Source organism: Lepidochelys kempii, chromosome 2 (genome assembly GCF_965140285.1).
Source record: "Lepidochelys kempii isolate rLepKem1 chromosome 2, rLepKem1.hap1, whole genome shotgun sequence".
In the NCBI taxonomy this organism is placed as follows: Eukaryota; Metazoa; Chordata; order Testudines; family Cheloniidae; genus Lepidochelys; species Lepidochelys kempii.
The window spans coordinates 174,911,416-174,929,321 of NC_136381.1; positions in this window are offsets into that span (position 1 = coordinate 174,911,416).

Consider the following 17,906-nt stretch of genomic DNA (forward strand, 5'->3'; position numbering starts at 1 on the left):
GAAAATATTACATCTCCTCCACTTTGTGTGTCTATCTATCATGTCTTTCTATGTTCAGTAATAATGCTCCCACTGGAGTCAATGGCAGAACCTTCCACTGATAGGGCCCTTGGTGTAAAGTGTTAGCTCCAGGCTCTGGAACCAGATCTATGAGGGCAGATCTCTCGGCCAATGCAGGTTCAGCTGCAGGATCAGCATCTACATTTTCACATCCTAGAATTTTTGTATTTTTATTTTTAACTTACTGGATTTGGGGCAGGGAGGAATTAAATATAATAAAAGGACTTTTTTGAATCATGCAATTTATTGTGCTCAGGCAGACTGTGGCGCTTCACCAAATGGAGCTTCACCAAAGCCTCTGGATGAAATCCTGGTCCCATTGAAATCAATGAGGCCAGGATCTCAGAAAGACAAAGCAGTAAATCTGTAATTCCATTCAAAATATCTATCTACTAGTAATTCAGTAATCTAAGTTATTGCCTAGTGTTTGTCACATACTATGTTAAACCCCGGACAAACAGCTACAAAAGGGGGGTAATAACTAGTTCCAGGGGATTAAAAGGCCCCTCCCTATCCACTGAGGAGAGAGAACCAGGGGGCAATAAGGTTCAGCTGGAAAAGGGGTTACTAGGGAACCAATTAGGTTCAGCTGACTCAACTACTTGGGTCCTTTTTAAACCCTCTCCTGGGTGGTAGGAGAGGGAGAGTGAGGGAGTGAGAGGAGCAGGCAAGCTGCCAGTAGGCTGTATGCAGCAAGACACCAGACCTTCCCAGCAGGGAGGCTGTACTTGCTCCCCAGAAGGGAAGAAAAACAAGCACAAGGGACTGACTGAGGAGAGGAGTAGCAGGACCCTGTGCCATCTATAAGGATTTGCCTTGCCCCAAACCTGAGTCTCCAAGGCTAAAAAGGACTGAGCCTACTGAGGCGAACAAGGTATTTTGCCACAATACCTATGATAATTGGCTGATGGACCTCAGAGCTTGGAGAAAGGCAAGGCTAGCTCAACATATACAAATTTGTTTTAAAATGAGTATCAGCTTTTATGCTGCTGTGCCAGTCTCTGCTTTGAAATGGCTACCAAGTGTCTGTAACAAGTTTACATGTCCTCCCACATAGATTCCAGTTTTTTTCTTCTTTGCTGCAAATAAATGTTCTTTCCCTCTAGCATCGGATGCCAGGTGAAGGTCAAGTATCAGTCTTTTGTTGGGTTTTTTTTTTTTTTTTTTTTTACTGGACAATTTGAAGTCCGTGAACTCTAAACTCTATATTGAATGCTTGTCTTAGTTCAAGTTGTTTCTAACTCAAGCTTTTCACAGACTGTTATTGATCTGCTCCTCTAACAGTAATAAATCCTGTAGTGTAGTAATTCCATAAGTACAGCAGAGTTTTGGGGGGCTTTGAATCTTCATCTGATCAAACAGTTCCAAATCTCTTAGATAAATTATTCCCCAAGCTCTCAATGTCAGCTCTCTATGTATTAAATCCTCTTCCCCCAGACATTAAATCAGATGCTGCAGGTTTATGTTAAACTTTTTTTGTATGCTTTCGCCTGTTGTATGGACACTGAACACAAGTGAATGAGAAGCAAATAATAAATTTCCATTTATTATTATTATTATTATGAGAAACAGGTTGGCCACATAAATTGAAATAATTCTTTCTCCTATTTAATTTACAGTCAATTCATGTTTAATTTAATTTGAGGCAGAGGGGGCAAACACTTTTAAAAATAAATATGTATAATACTTTCTTGTAAGGATCTTTCACAAATTGGATTTGTAAACTACAGCCCTAGAGAGGAAACTAGTAAAATGTATAAATCCCTCTGGAATTTTGTTTAAAAGGGTTTTGAATTTTTTACACTCTGGTTTTGAATTAATCTCCTAAAGATTATAATGAGGCAGTACAGTTAAAATGCAGGACTCTGAACCTATTCCTGAGTTTTCATCTTGGCTCTGTTGCTGATTGGCTGTATGGCTTTGGTAAAGAATAGCCATGTGAACTTTTTCAATGGGGGACAGTGTGCTCTGAAAATTGGGTCACTTCTTAATTTGTCTACATATGGGGGTAAATGCCTAACATGAGGTATTTAAGTTTGATTATGGTGGCTGTAACCCCTCTGTCCAGCATGTTCTTTCCCACTAATCATGCAGAGGCCCCTCCATGAGGGTTTGGCAAGGGTTCTAGCTCTACAGAGTTGAAAGCATTTCTGGGGAAATGAGGCCCTCTACTAGATTCTGAATTTATTTCTGCCACTGCACATGTATTCTTTGTTAGCAACAACAAATGTTCACAAAGAACAAAGCATCTCAAACGTGAACTGCTAAATACATCATTTTGCATTTACAGAGCTCCCGATTCTTATTTGTTGGTGTAATCGAAGGGAAAACCTCTTTCTGTGTGTTCTTCCTTAGTTAGAAGATGGCAGAAGCTGACTTTTTTTCCTCCTGACACACACACACTCCTAACTAGAGCTGGGCGAATGACGGATTCCTCAGTTCACCAACAATTGTGAAAAATCAAATTTCATTTTGGATTGAACCAAAAACCGTGTCTTTCAAAATTTACAACTCAGTGTTTTTTTCCTCTGATTTGGGGCATTTTAACAAAAGCAAAGGAGAACTAGATTCACAGAGGAGGATGAAAGGGAGGTGGTCTCCTTATAACTTTTAGCCCAGGGGTTAGGGCACTCCCCTGGGATGTAGGAGACCCAGGACCCAATTTGTGCCAACTGGCAGAGGACACAGAAGGGCAAGAGTTTTACAGTGATCGCCTGGGTCAAGTACATGCTAACCTTTAGTGAATTATCATGCATATAAGATCTCTACTGAGAGCCAGTAGTACATTGGTCATTATAATCCTTGCAAAATGGATAATATTTAGGAAGTTATGTATCTATACTGGAAAACATCTTCTTAAAACCTTGAAGTTAAAGACAGATCACCAAAAGGTGACATGCTGTGGACATATTCTGTTCAGGCAGGGGATGGCAGATGCTTATCTCTGTCTGGTCATTGTGTATTGTGTCTTTCACAATGTAAATCTATTTGCATACTAAGACACTAGTTAATCAAGACCATGAAATCAACAAGATATCACAAAATCCACAGGAAGGAACATAAAGCAGAAGGGTGTCCCATCTATGAATAAAGATCAAAGGACTGTTTTAATACATCTGGGTTTGCAAAGAGACGCACAGTATCCTTTACCTACGGGACAAGCTGGCAGCATGTTTTGTCTCATGACAAAAGGATCACAGCCAGGCTTGGATGAAAAATGCTGGAAGGACTTTGGAGTGAGCTTGGCTCTATAAGCATGAATATATCTAGTTCAATAAATCTAAATTCTACAGTGCATGTTATAATTTTAATATATGTAATCATTTGTTTCCAATGCTTCAATTTGCTATCATTTGAACCTTTGTTTATAAACTTTTTCCTGTTTTCACCATAAACATATCTAGGTGCTGTGTGTTAAATAGGGCAGTGATTTAGGTGGAACTGATAAACTGAGGTACACTGCTTCTTTGGGACAGCAAGTCTGTGAACACTGAGTGTCCTGTGGAACAGGGTTGGAAGCTCCAGGGAGATACTCTGAGGTTGAAGTATGCCTATTCCTAGCCTGCAGAGGGACAGCCATGCTTGCATAGGCTGATTGTATTGCCTGTGGTGGGTGAAGTCAGGGAGATGACCAACAGAGGCACAGGCAAGGTTTCCTCAGTCTAAGGGCAAGTGGTAGTGAGGTGCCTCACAATCTTCCCTGAGTACCCCCTGGGAAGTATCACACCTGCTCTGCTTGATATGGAAAAGCAAGTGAACTCTGGTCTCCTACAAGTGCTGGAGAATGCCCTAGCCACTGGGCTCTGCACTTTTCTGGTGTGAGTCTGTGTCTCAATGTCTCTGGTTGAAGCTGATCCATTTCTAAATCTAAATGATTAAATAGTATTTGGAATAGGCACTTCAAGTTGGGTTGAAACTGGAATCACTTCATTTTCATATTACCCAACCATTTTGGTGGGTTTTTTGTTTTGTTTTGTCAAAACTATTCAGGGACAGTTGATGTACAATTTCAATTGAGCCAAACCATTCAATTTTTGGTGAATAGTCTCTTCACCAAAAAATGTCATCCACCTCTACACCAAACTCCTATCTCTGGATTTTATAAAAAGAATCAGTCTTTACATTGCTGAAACCAAATCAGTACACAATACAACCCCGTTTTCATTTCATAGTCTCATTTCCCAATTTCTTCTGCTTCTTCAGTTCTTTTTACAGTCTGTCCAGCTACCTCCAATTATTCCTCAGCTCCAAACCCTACATGCGCCATACACTTTGTATGCAAAAAAGGAACCTTAACTGATTATTTCTTTTGGCTATTAAGCAGTCCTTTCAGCTTCTCATTCTAGTCCTCTCTCTGGATTCCCAAACCCTATTAAGTTAATGTAACCAAATTAAACTGTTATATCACAAATATAATAACTGTTACCATAGAAACAGGATTGAAAGGAACCTCTTGGGTCACTGAATCCAGTCTTCAGCTAGCACAAGCAACCTTGTCATGTAATTCCTTTAATAAATGTATCAAGATCAATCTTAAAACTAGTTAGGTTGTTCACCCCTGCTAGTAAGAGGCTGTTCCAGAACCTCACTCCTCAGATGGTTAGATATCTAATTTCCAGCCCATCTTTATTCATGGCCAGTTTGTACCTATTTGTTCTGAAGATCAGTTTCATTAATCCAAAGGGAAACTGCTCTACAACACCACCTAGTGATGACAAGAGAGGTGCACCTTGCAACCAAGCTTTCAAAGCATTCACACTAATGCTGCAGTTTTGACGACTTTGATTTGAGTCTATTTCTATCCACTTTCTGGAGTGGTCTTACTTTGTTCATGTTATCTTCCTGATGTCCATTCTCCTTGCAATCTAATGGGCCTTCACTACAAAATGGAGACTGCTGCCTTTTGCCTACATAAACAAAATGCACCCTTACTTAAAATATTGCAATATTCTACAGCAATATCCCAAATTACTGCAGTAATACTATCGCAAAATGTTCAATAGGTCTGACGACCATAGAGTTTTTAATAAGAATAGAGAATACCCCAGAATTTGAAAGCAGCAGTCTTTTTTTATATTTTTTTATCTATTGTGCTGAATATAGTTGTATCACAGTAGCATCTAAGGGCCCCAATCAGGGACTGAGCCCATGTACTACAGACTGTACAGATATGAAATATAAAGACCCCCCAAAGAGCCAATAATGTAAAGCTACTGTTAAAACGATAATACAGTTTATCCCCGTAACAGTCCATACTCCTTGCTGGATCTAAACAGAATGGGCCAAATTCTGTTCTCACCACTATAAATACAGTGTTACATGAGTGGTGTCTGGATTTGCACCAGTGCAATCGACAGCAGAACTTTGAATGTCTGAGCTGAAGGATGCTTAATGAAGACACCATTTAATGGGCTGTGTTTACACAAAACAGGATGCAGAGTTAAATCTATGCACTCTGTCTCTCACTGAACATTTCTGCATGCAGATCTGTATTTCAAAAATTGGTTTATATTGAATAACTCCATTCCCCTATGTTTTAAATCGAATAGCGTAAATACTTTAAGAATCAGGCAATCCAATTTAGATCTCCACTTTCTGTAAACTGTGTCTGACAAAAAGTGAGTCGTGGGTCAGATCCCTCAGTGGTGTGGCAAATAACACCTGGTTTTCATCTGTGTACACTTCAAGAACTGTCCTGCTTGCAGTCCATCAACACTGCTTTTATCCAGTTTACCTCTTACCCCTCACTTTGAGCAAGTGCCTGAAAAGTTCCACATGAATGAATTCCTTAATCTCTTCACTCTAAAGATAAAAGAGAAACACAAAAACAACCCAAAAGAGCTAAAGAGTAATTGAGAAATAGAACTCCTTCGAAGGCGCCCTCATAAAGCAATTTTAGCAGTTTTCACATCTTCAGCTGTTGTAACTCACTGTTTGCTTAGTGTTATGTGGCTTAGTCTTTTCACCTGTATTTAACAGAGGAGGGGAACACATTTTTAATGCATTTATTATTACAGTAAAGATGCTGACAAAGGGCACTGACTGGAGAGACTCTGGGACTCTCCAACAGCCAATGAGTTCAGGAGGAAGGAACCGCACGCAGAAGGTCTGGATGGTTTCCAGTAAACTAACTTTGCTTGGCCCCTACCAGGACCAACATATTCTCTACTGGGCTCAAATCCACACCCTTGAGCAACGCAGGTAAACCAGCCTAAACCCTGGTGTAGACAGCACCTACGTACTACTACTTGGAGAGGTGAATTAAGACCGCAATGGGAGAACCCCTCCTGTCACTGCAGTGAGTGTCTATATTGAAGCAGTACAGCTACAACTTTGCAGCTGTAGCAGTTTAGGTGTAGACATAGCCTCTATTACATTAGAGGAAGGGCTCCAAAGAATCCCATAGTTATTCCAGATTTACACAAGTATAGCAGAGCAGAATTTGGCTTACATTCTATAGAGTGGGTACAAAAAAATGCAACTCTCACACGGGAAAGGAGTTTAAGTTTTAACTAGAGCTGATCAGAAACTAGAATTTCCATTCTGTGGGCAATTCTGACATTTCGGGGGCGGGAGGAATGGGAACTGTTCTGAATCTGAACAAAACATCAGAATTTTGAAATTTCCCATAGAATAAAACTTCTAAAAATGATGTGGATCGTCAAATTGGTTTCATTTCAATAATGTTGAAACATAGTAATTAATATATAAACAGAATAGATATATTAATAAAAACACATTAATATAAAAATCTAAACAAATTGAATTGAAACAATGAAGTCAAAATAATTGATTTTTGTTTTCCCATTCCTGAGAAACATTTTTATTTCAACAAAACTGCATTTTCCAATGGAAAACTGTTCTACTGAAATATTTTCAACAAGCTCTGGTTTTAACCCTGTGTGCCCACAGCGCTGTGCTCTATTTACCTGTGGTGAATTCAGTGTTCTTTGGTAACTGTTGACACATGATGACAATAAGATATAAGGCATAGGGCAAAGGCCAGGAAAATCTTTTAAAAATGAATCCTACTTCCAGCTGGGGAATATGGGGGGGTTGGAAAAGTGCCTCTTGCAACTTCTAACTTTCTTTCCTATGAGAGATGTTGTAAAGTGTTGATTTATTTTTTTGCAATTTCTGCTTGACTGCATCTAAAATATATCATTCCCTAAAAATGTCCTGACAACACTGTTAACTCCTAATTCTGGGTATTCGTAAACACTTATAGATTCATAAATATTTAGGTTCAAAATGATTTCTTGGGTCACACATGCAATCCTTCTGCATTATTACAGGATTGCATGGATAGATGCCTTTACTAACTGTGCATTTCCTATCTATTCATGCTTTGGGTGGTTAGGTTACTTCACTGCGTAATAGGTATAAATGAAAGAGCTTTCATCTATTTCTCCAAAATATTTGCATTCTTAATTTTAGATGGTGGTTGTGGATGTATCTGCTCCGGGACACCATTCTGGTATTGGTATCAGACACCCAAGTTGGTTAAAATGTGACTTCAGTGAAGATTCATACTGGTATTGTATTCCTAGGAATAGAAGACTAGGGCAACGGCTTTGAATTCTTCCGTATCTGGGTTGATGCAATTTGTCCTACATAATTTATAAGTGAGTTCTTAACTACTTTAGCAAAAGAGCATTTCCCCCAAAAGGTGGCTGCCTCCTGGGTTATGAAGGCGGTTGACTGGCAAGCATTGTCAAACATCCAGAAAACATTCTGGAGTTTAGCATCAGATTCCTAGTGCTGCTGTCTAATATAGAAACAAATTCCCTCTTGCTCATTACTCTGCCTAAAATGATAAATAGGGCTGCATGAGAGGGCGCAGCAGAGCCTTTGAGGCCCTCCAGAAGGCCCTGAGGTCCTACCACAGCCTGCCCCAGAAAAAGGCAGAGTGGGGTCCTCCAGCAGCCTAGAGAGGCTGCAGCCTATCGGGGCCCAGCAGCCTAGTATAAAAGAGCTGCAGGGCCAGAGCGAGGGCACTTCCTTGCTGGAGGAGCGTGGATGGTGGAGTGCTGGCTGAATGAGCTATAGGACCTTGGACAGAGCAGTACTGGCAGAGACCGTGGGGAGCAAGAAGGAGCCCCTGGCTGGCTGCTGAGACTCAACCAGGACAAGGTCCTGAGGTAAGGGTGAAGGATTTTCTGGGACTGCGAGGAAGTGGTGCAGGGTATCATAGCATCAACAAAGCTTAGATAAAGGGACACTGTGGACGGCTGCTATGTATAGGATTCCTGGCCTGGGTCTCAGAGTACAGGGGAGACCCAGGTTCTCTTCATTAGCCAATGGGGAAGTGGCCTGGACTTTGATGTACCCCAGAAGAGGAACCGAACTGTTTTAGTAGCCCAGTAGGAGAGCTGGGGCCAGAAAGGCCCAGAGAGGGTGAGAACATTGCCTCCAGGGAGGCAAGCCCTGTAGTATGGCGCGATACTCAGGCCGAGACCATTTGAAGTCTGTAGGACTAATTAAGAACCTGATCAAGGAGAGCTACAGGGGAAGAATGGGCAAGCATACACACTCCAACAAGGGGTGCTTCCGAGAGGTGTGCCACGTCTTTACAGGCTGGTTGAAAATTTTCCATCAAAAAGTGTTTTTTAACACAATTGGGTCTTGGTTAATCAAATTTTTTAATGAAAAGCATCTGATTTTGTCGGGAAACTTCAAATTTTCATTAAAATGTTGAACACCCAAAAAGTGAATAATTTCTGTTTGGACATGCCACAGTGGTGCTTCATGAGAAATATAGTTCAGTTACCTCAGGTCACCCCCTTCTCCTCTACATGTCCCATGATAAGCTATGGTCTCCGCTCTTTCTGAGTCACCATTGTGCATCATGGGAGAGGCAGTCCAGCTGGGAGGCCTGGCTCATAGGTGGGAATAGGGACCTGAAGCATCTGAACTAAACTCCCCTGAGGTGCCATAGCATCATTTCTGAATAGAAATTTTTGGTTTCAGACAAAAGTTTTCAGTTTTCAATTTTTTGCTTTTCATGTGGGACAAGGACCATTTTCCAATCACTTTGTTAAAACATACCTCCTTACATTAGCAGAGGAGGTTGAATAGAAAGGATCTCCAGAATCATAGCCAAATTTTTCAATTAATACAGTGTGATGCATTTCTATAGCACCTGATGATCTTTAACTTTTCAGTCTAATAATTAAGCCACACAACACCACCATGAAGTAGGTGAGAACAGTTATACCATTTTATAGATGTCTGAATTCATTTGAGACACAGGGAAACAGTAGCCTGCAGTCACTTAGAGCCAAGGAGCCTGATGACAAATCCTCTATACTTTACTCCTTTCCATAACATAATTCATCGTATTCCCAACAGCCATTTTCATAATTACTCCCTATTAGAGCAACTTTCTTCAAGATAAAACATCAAAGCAGACATTTTCATTCATCTTAACCAGCTAAAAGGCAAAGATCATTTTAGCCTCTCTGTCTTTGGCGAATGTCTCTCTTAAATTGCTGTTTTTTCTCCTTTGGGCAAGTATCTCAGGAGCATGCTGGTGACATTGTATGGAAGGCTCAAACTCAGTAAGATTGCTGAATGTTTAGCATTAGTGCTCTAATGAAATAAGTCATCTATTCTGGACTGGTGAAGAGCAGACCTATGAAAACTATTACTAGTGGCTAGTAACTGTTACATTATCTTTGTTACATTATCCAAAGTGTTTTGTTCTGGGCATTTCTGTTGTCTTATTTTGGTCATGGCTCAGATATTTTTAAAGGCAGTGTGCCACCTTAAGGAGAATCCAAAGGGTTTTTTTTCCTCCTGTTCATGTATTATGTGCTTTAATTCCATTTACGTATTTGAAAAGTCATTGTCTTTGTTGTACCTTTTTAAAGGACAACTACTGTTGTAATTGTTTATGTAGATTTTTAACATCGCTTCCATTGTTAAGAGGTTTCTTCAGAATGGAGAGAATATAACTAATGGTTAGAGCAGGTAATGAAGTCAGTTATTCTTATTATTTGTATTACAGAGGCACCTAAAGGCCCTGAATGAGGCCTTCCATTGCACTAGGTATTACATAAAGCTGTTCCATGCACATAGTATGACACCATTCCTGTCCCTGAAGAGCCTTATTAGCTACACTCTTTGTTTTTTGCCCCTTAGCATGTAAGTTACAGCAACTTAGTTTCGTTTAGACTCAGATCATGGAAGGGGCCACCCAAATACACCAGGAAAACCTGCTTCCATACAGGAAAAAAAAATAAAACTCACCACCCCTAGTTGTCACCTACAATCCCACACTGGAACCCATATGGGGTGATGATACTAGTCACCTTGATTTCAAGGGCAACATCAACAATCATAGTTTGAACTAATGGGTCTTTGTGTGACTCCATAAACCAATTCGGGAAGAACAACACTTACTGCATTGGCCACAGAAGCATTTGCCTAGTAGTGCTGATTGAGCTGCACATTGTTTTCATGCCTGGCATGTACTTTCAGCTGATCAACGTGATTCTTCACAAAGTCATGCCCTTAGGTGTGGTGCCATGGAATATAATCAATCACCGGTTGCTCAAAGATGGAGTCAGAAATATTTGTTTTGTGCAGATTTTGTTTCAGGGTATTTTTGAAGCATTTCATCTGATGTCTAATTTTAGATTTCCAGGGTTTAATTTGGAATATAAGACTTGTTTTGATAGATCTTAGGCATATGAATTAAATATCCAGTCCATCTCAATTGGGTGCTGATCAAGTAGGTCTCAATGCTGAATGAAACAGCTTTTGCCATGATTTCAGGGATAGAAACCCAGTCTTGCCATTTGATTCCCAGTAATAAATATAGCTGTCACCAGTGGAAACTGTCAAGCTTTTTAATTTGCCATTGATAACAGGTCCATATTTCACACAAGTAAAGCAATGCCATGAGAACAGCATTATAGACTTCAATTTTCGTCTGTAAACAGATTCCATGTTAATTCCTGATTCAGTAATGGAGACAATCATATGTGGCTCTGGCTTTCTTAATTTGCACATCCACTTTGTGGTCACTGGTCGCTTCATTGTTCAACATGCTGCCAAGATAAGTCAACTGTTTGATAGCTTAGAGCATGGTACCATCCAAGATTATTGATGGACTTTGATCAAGTTGTTCAGAAGCTGGCTGGTACATAACCTGGGTTGCTCAACTGATGGTGAGGCCACAGTTACAAGCCTCAGCAGCAAAGCAGTTTGTAAGATACCATGGTGCTTCTTCAGAGTGTGCCATCAAGACACAATTGTAGGCATAGAGCAGTTCCTGAATCAACATTTCCATCACTTTTGTGTTTTCACATAGATTGGAAAGATCAAAAAGCTTACCAGTGCAGAAGTGTCAAAAGGCACCATTTGAAGAGCCATGAAGGGGTTCCTCTAGCATCACAGCAAAGAATAATGAAAAAGTTAGGAGCAAGAATACATCCTTGCTTCACCCTGTTTGTGACCATCAACACTAACTCTTCCAGCCAGGCCTTCATGGAATTGCTGAATTATGTTAATTATTTTTTCTGGACATCCAAATTTAGTCATTTCCAGAGGGTGGTATGGTTGACCATGTTGAATGCCTTGGTTAGAATGAGAAATACAATATTCAAAGGGTGATGCTGCTCACAACACTTTTCCTGTAATTGTCAAATGATGAAAATCATGTCAACAGTTCTTGGCTGAGCACAAAGTCACTCTGACACTCAGGTACAACCTTATCAATCATGTGGGTCAGGGTTGGTTCAAGAGGATCCGTGCAAGACTCTTGCCGGCCCTGGAGAAGAAAGAGATCCTACAGTAATTACCACAGTTGCTCTTTGAGACTTTATGCTTATAGATAGTGATGATGTTGGCATCTTTCAACTGTTGCAGTATGATTTCTTGAAGCCAAACATAAGGAAAATTCAGAAAGCCTGTCAATGAGATTTCCTCTATATTTGAAAATTTCAACTGTAACGGCAACAGGACCAGATTTGTTGTTTTGCATTACTTGAATCGCTTTCAATACCTTGGCTTGCCTGGGTGGAAATAAAACCTCATCAGATGTCGGCAATTTATGGGCATTATCCAGTAAATCATCAGAAACAGTAGAAAAATGATTAAGTAGTTTACTAAAATATTCATGCCACTTTGGTGCATGGTAGTGCAATCCATGTTGACAGATTCACCATCAGCACTTGTTAGTGATGTGAAGGCAGATTGGATAGGCCTCTCCACAAATTTAACTGCATAATAGAAATCTTTGGAGTCATGTTTATCAGCAAGGGCCTGTCGTTTATCCACTTTACAGTCAAACGATATATTTTGCATTTGGCAGAGTTTGCACTGGAGCATGATGCAAGCTGTCCTATATCTGGACTTTTTCAACTCAGAGCATGGTTCAGCTAAGAGTGTGGCATGCACTTGTCACTTGACATCAAGGAGATTCAACATTTCCGGGTCATTATCCTAGAACCAATCCCTATGATGGTGTTTTCTATATCCAAAACAATCCACAATGGTACTACACATTTTGCCATGCAGGGATACCCATTCAACAGATATGTCATCACTGGTCATTGGAAGAATTTCTAAAACAGGAGTTAGTTATGCTGAAAATTGTTTGGTGATTGACAGATCTTTCAGCCAGGCAATATTTACATGCTTAACTGACTGGTTTTTAACCCATTTTCAGCCAAATAGAGAGGGAAAGCTTTCAGTTAAACATGATGGTGGTCAGTCCAACAATCATCTCCTCATACTATCTGAGGTTATGTGCACATCTCATAGGTCATGCTGTTGGACCAACGCAGTCAATCAGATAGCAGTTATGTGAATGAGGGTGCATCCAGGTCATTTTGTATATGGCATGGAATTGGAGGACAGTGTTTCTGATAACTAGATGGTGCTTGACGCGTGTCAGCAGAAGTAGACCTTTGCTGTTCATCTTGCCGATGCCATGTTCACCAAGAACACCATGCCACGCAGAATCATCACAGCCAACATGAGCATTGAAGTAATGTAAAATCAACTTGTGTTCATGGGGAGTCAATCAGATCATTTAGTTGAAAATAAAAATGCTCCTTAACCTCAGAGTTAGCCATTTTTTGCTGAATAAGCACTGATCAGTGAAGCATAATGTCCACCTCTCAGGGGAAGTTGGAGCTTCTCCAGTATGTCGTTTGTACTGATAGGTAGGCACTCCAAACTAGAAACAAGCTTCTTTCTGATTGCAAAGCTGACTCTTGCATCCATGGCTCATTTTATGGGCATTCCTTCCAGAAGAAAGTATACCCAGCACTCTCCTCAGTCAAATGACCCTCTTCAGCAAGTCACATCTTGCTCAGCAGCACAATATCTTTAAAGTTCTTGACCCATGAGAGCAATCCACCTGGCAGGACAATTAATTTGGTTTGGACAATCAAGGAGTGTATGAACAGTCCACGTCACAACATAGAGACAAAAGGAAACTTTTTGAGGCTTGTTTGAATTTTGACCACATGATGGGACACCCTCCAGCTATGGTAAGCTAATCAGAGCTGTTCAGGATGAGCAGTTTTAGGGACCTTTTTTAGCCCTCTTCATATTGAGGTCAGCTGTGCTGTCCCTAAATAGGACAGCCGAGTCAATCAAGATGCTGCTAAACTAGGGTATCAACACAGAGTGACCAAAGTCTTGACCTGTGCAGTTCACAACTATGACTCCCAGCAATGTCCTTTACCTGTTACTTTCACAATTCCCCCATAGCAGAAGGGCTTGCTGGATTGTCAAAGGCTCCATGAGAATTTGTTTAACGAGCAGTTGCGCAACAACTCGGACACTCCCTTGACACTTCTAGTGGCAAGGTAAACCGAGAAAACTGAAGGAGTTTGTTTTCAGAGTGACCTTCTTCTAGACCAGTTGCCCAATTGCCCAGGATAATGAGCCTGGTCTGCCAGACCAGAGCGCATGTGGGGTATCCTCAAACAATTGCAACCCATACCTAATGAGGACCACATCCTGAAAGAAATCTTTTCTAAACCCCCTCTTCTGGACTTCAAACAACCCCCCAGCCTCACAAAGCTAGTCATCAGAAGCAAGCTCTCCACAGACCAAGAGACATCAACTCAAAGCAGCACCAGACCCTGCCAGAACACCAGATGCAAAACCTGCAGACATATTGCTATTCCTCTGATGATCAACACACCTTTCATGATTCATGGGTCCTACAAATGCTTATCACAACATATGGTGTATCTCATCCAGTGTATTAAATGCCCTGATAACAACTGAGTGTGTGAAATGCAACAATCACTACACACTCGAATGAACTTGTACATAAAAATGATAAAAGAAAAGAACACCCTGTCACCCATGGGGGAACACTTGTGACAAGGCGGTCACTATATCTGATCTTTCAATACTTGTCCTCAAAGGAAACATGACACTTTCAAAATGCAAGCCTGTGAACTAAAATTGATAAGTCTGCTAGACACCCAAAACCATGGATTTAACAGGGACACTGATTTTATGGCTCATTACAATAATTTGTAGTGCACACACCTGTCTGCTAACCCTTAATAACACACTTCAAACCCTTTAAGTATAACAATCTAACCTAACCCTTATTGCCCACTCCATTTCAAGTGACCTTCTACTACAACATGCATTACCCCATATGCTTAACAATCTATACCAACTTGTATTCAGCTGGGGCACTCTGCTATCTTCCCCAGATCTAAAGAAGAGCTCTGTGTATCTCAAAAGCTTGTTCTTTCCATGAATAAAAGATTATAACCTCACCTACTTTGTCTTTCATATCCCGGCACCAATATGGCTACAATAATGCCACAAACTCGAAGAAATCGTCATGGCCCCATTTTTGTGATACTTCCTTGGGGTCTGCAAATACAAGAGAATTGTGTAGCCTGTATTTGCAACATTTACGAGAATAGTGGGTTTGTGAGGGGTTTTTTTAATTAAAAAAGCATGAAAATTATGGATATGGATGGAGAAAGTTGCATGATGGAAGGTTGAGCCCTACCTCCCAGAGATCTCTGGGCAAGTCATTTTTATCCAACAATATATTGCAAAAATTTCCACAAAGGCATTGCACTGGCTGGAAGTATCTGGCATACTGGGTTATCTACCCATGGTGCACTGCACTTTGCATTGACACACTCACCCCTAGTGAGTACATGCAGTGCTGATGCAAGCGGCCAAGAATGCATGCCCTTGAGCAATATACAGACTTTGGTGGCTATACTCTAATGTGACTTGCATAGACGTGGCCTTAGGGTTCAAGCATACTTATATTACTTAATCTGTAGTATAAGTATACTGATGCAACATTCATGTTTCGCAGGCCAAAAGTTGATCCTAAAGTATACCACTTTTGATTCCCTCTAGACTTAGATGTAATTTGGCCCAATGTATGTGTGATACTTGGTAGGTCTCAAGTATCAGGGGGTAGCCATGTTAGTCTGTATCCACAAAAACAACAAGGTGCCACCGGACTCCTTGCTGTTTTTGGTAGGTCTGTTACTGTAAAAGGGATTTTAGAAGTGTATTTATTCCAGTACAGGGAAATGCTTGCCTGAAACCATAAGGAAGTTAATTTCATGCAACTGAAGTTGGATTTCTAAACCAGTCTCCTACATACACAACATAAACATCCTCCCTCTCATGTAGATGGAGTCAGTTAAATGAGGTTCTTAATTTATATTCAGTGTTACAATGCATCCCATAACAGGGACCCATACCAGTCTGTGCAGCAGTGTGCTGTCTTTGGAAAAGTGGGGAGTCCCCAGGAACTGACAAAATGATGGAAAATTTTCATGGTTAGCATTGTGTTTTTGCTAATGGTTCCATTGATGATCATAATATTGAATGACAAAAGTTGGCTTTGGCTTTACTTTGTAATTTCCAGATTTTGACTTTATTGTGCTCCTGTTCTTCTTATTTGCTACCCCAGTCCAATTTCTTTCTTTCTCTCTCTCTTTTTTAATTGGCATAATCAAGCAGCTGTTCTTAATGTGGGTGCCTGATCACTGCTAATTCTAATTTGCCATAGTCCCTCCAGGATTTTCATGTCTCCAACACCTGCTCCTTATTCTTTAGAGCAGTGACTGAGGAGCACATGACCAGATCCCTCTGTGTCAGGGACAGAATAAGAATGAACATTGCCCAGATCAACCAAAATAGCATGGCCCCAGGCACTCTACCTTCTTCGTAGTGGCAGTAGACTTGCAAAATCCATGGACCCTTTCAGACAAGTTGGGGGCTGTGACTAGTTATTCAACACTGGCCTCCATACCTCCAGCCATAGATAGCTCCTTATACCAAAAGTCTCGGTAGCTCACTCCATACTTAGGGTCTGCTTCTCCTATTAACATTAAGGGGTGTTTTTGGCTATCGTGTTTTACCTACCTACCTTAAACTGCAGGTGCGTTTAGATATAATACAAGATACTAAATGTTTTCTTTTACTTCCTAACTGAATGGAAACTGATTTTTCCCCTCTTCAAATTTGTCAATAATCACAACCCTGCTCCTTTGTCACCTTGCAGCTGCATTCTTTTACTCCCTGGTCCAGATATAGCGCTCAGGCCACCTACTGTGTTGTGGTGTTTTTTAAAAGAAATCATAAAAAAACAATGGAATTTCTTTTTCCAGACTCACACCTTATAACTGAAATCAGAATCAGGCACCACTATTTTTATCTTGACAGTGGCCTTTTAAGAAAATATAGCAAGCTGAGGAGGAGTAGGTTTAACACAGCGTTAAAAAGCTTTGATAAGATGCTTAAAGAACCTCACCAAATAGGATACTAAATCTAGCAAACCCTACTTCTAATAGGCAGGAAATGCAATTAACCAGCTTTCCCTGGAGTAGCAATATAACAGGGCTCCAGCAGGTGTGTGACTATTGTGATATTAAAACAAAAAAAATCAAGTCAGCTTTTCACTACAAAAACAAGTAAAAGGCAGAGCAGATGCTGTAATAACCATTAATTTACATTCACCAACTATATGTGTTATAAAGCTAGATCAAGAACCCTGGAAAAACAAATTATTTTTGGCTTGCGTGTGCAATAGCATAACAAAGCTACTGGTATGCTTTTAGCAGAGCTAGAATACATATTAGCCAAACTATCTCTGATGGAACGACTGAAGTCCAGAACATATTTGGCCTTGAGTGCTAAGGAGTATCAAAACCTGAACAGTTTATATCCCCCAAACCCCCACATTTTAGGTGACCTGAATCTAAACTAACTCTGGTATGGTCTTTTTTGAAACCTTGATAAAGAAAACAGAGTAAAAGACATCAAATGTTCAGGTTACTCAAGTTCCATTTTAAACAATTTTCTACACATTCCATTGAAAAATTGGGCTTGGAGTTTGACAGAGAGCCCTGTGGGTACTGGCTTGCAAAAGAGAATGTTCATTATTTTGTGGGGGTCTGATTCTGCAAGACTTTTGATACTGGCTTAGCAGTACAAGCACCTAAAAAACCCCACTATTGAGGAATGGCTATCTGGTGAAGGTTCAGGAAATATTTGTTTATATAGCACTTCTCATTTGAGGATTTTAAAATGCTGTGTAGGATAATAAGTAAGTTTCTCCACGTGGCAGTTCAGTGTCTGTATTATTTTTTTCTTGTAGGTGGGTAAACTGAGGGACTGAGTGGTCTTCTCAGGGTCATATGAGTCAGCAGCTGAGCTGGAAATCAAAGCACTCAGAGCTCCCTTTTCTAACCATTAAGTAACTGGGCTTCAGACTTTTACATCTCATATCCCATTTTTGACTGTCCAAATATTTGTCACCCTGTATTAGCTTTTATATATAACAGAAAAAAATCATGGGGAGGTGCGAAGTAATAGTCTCA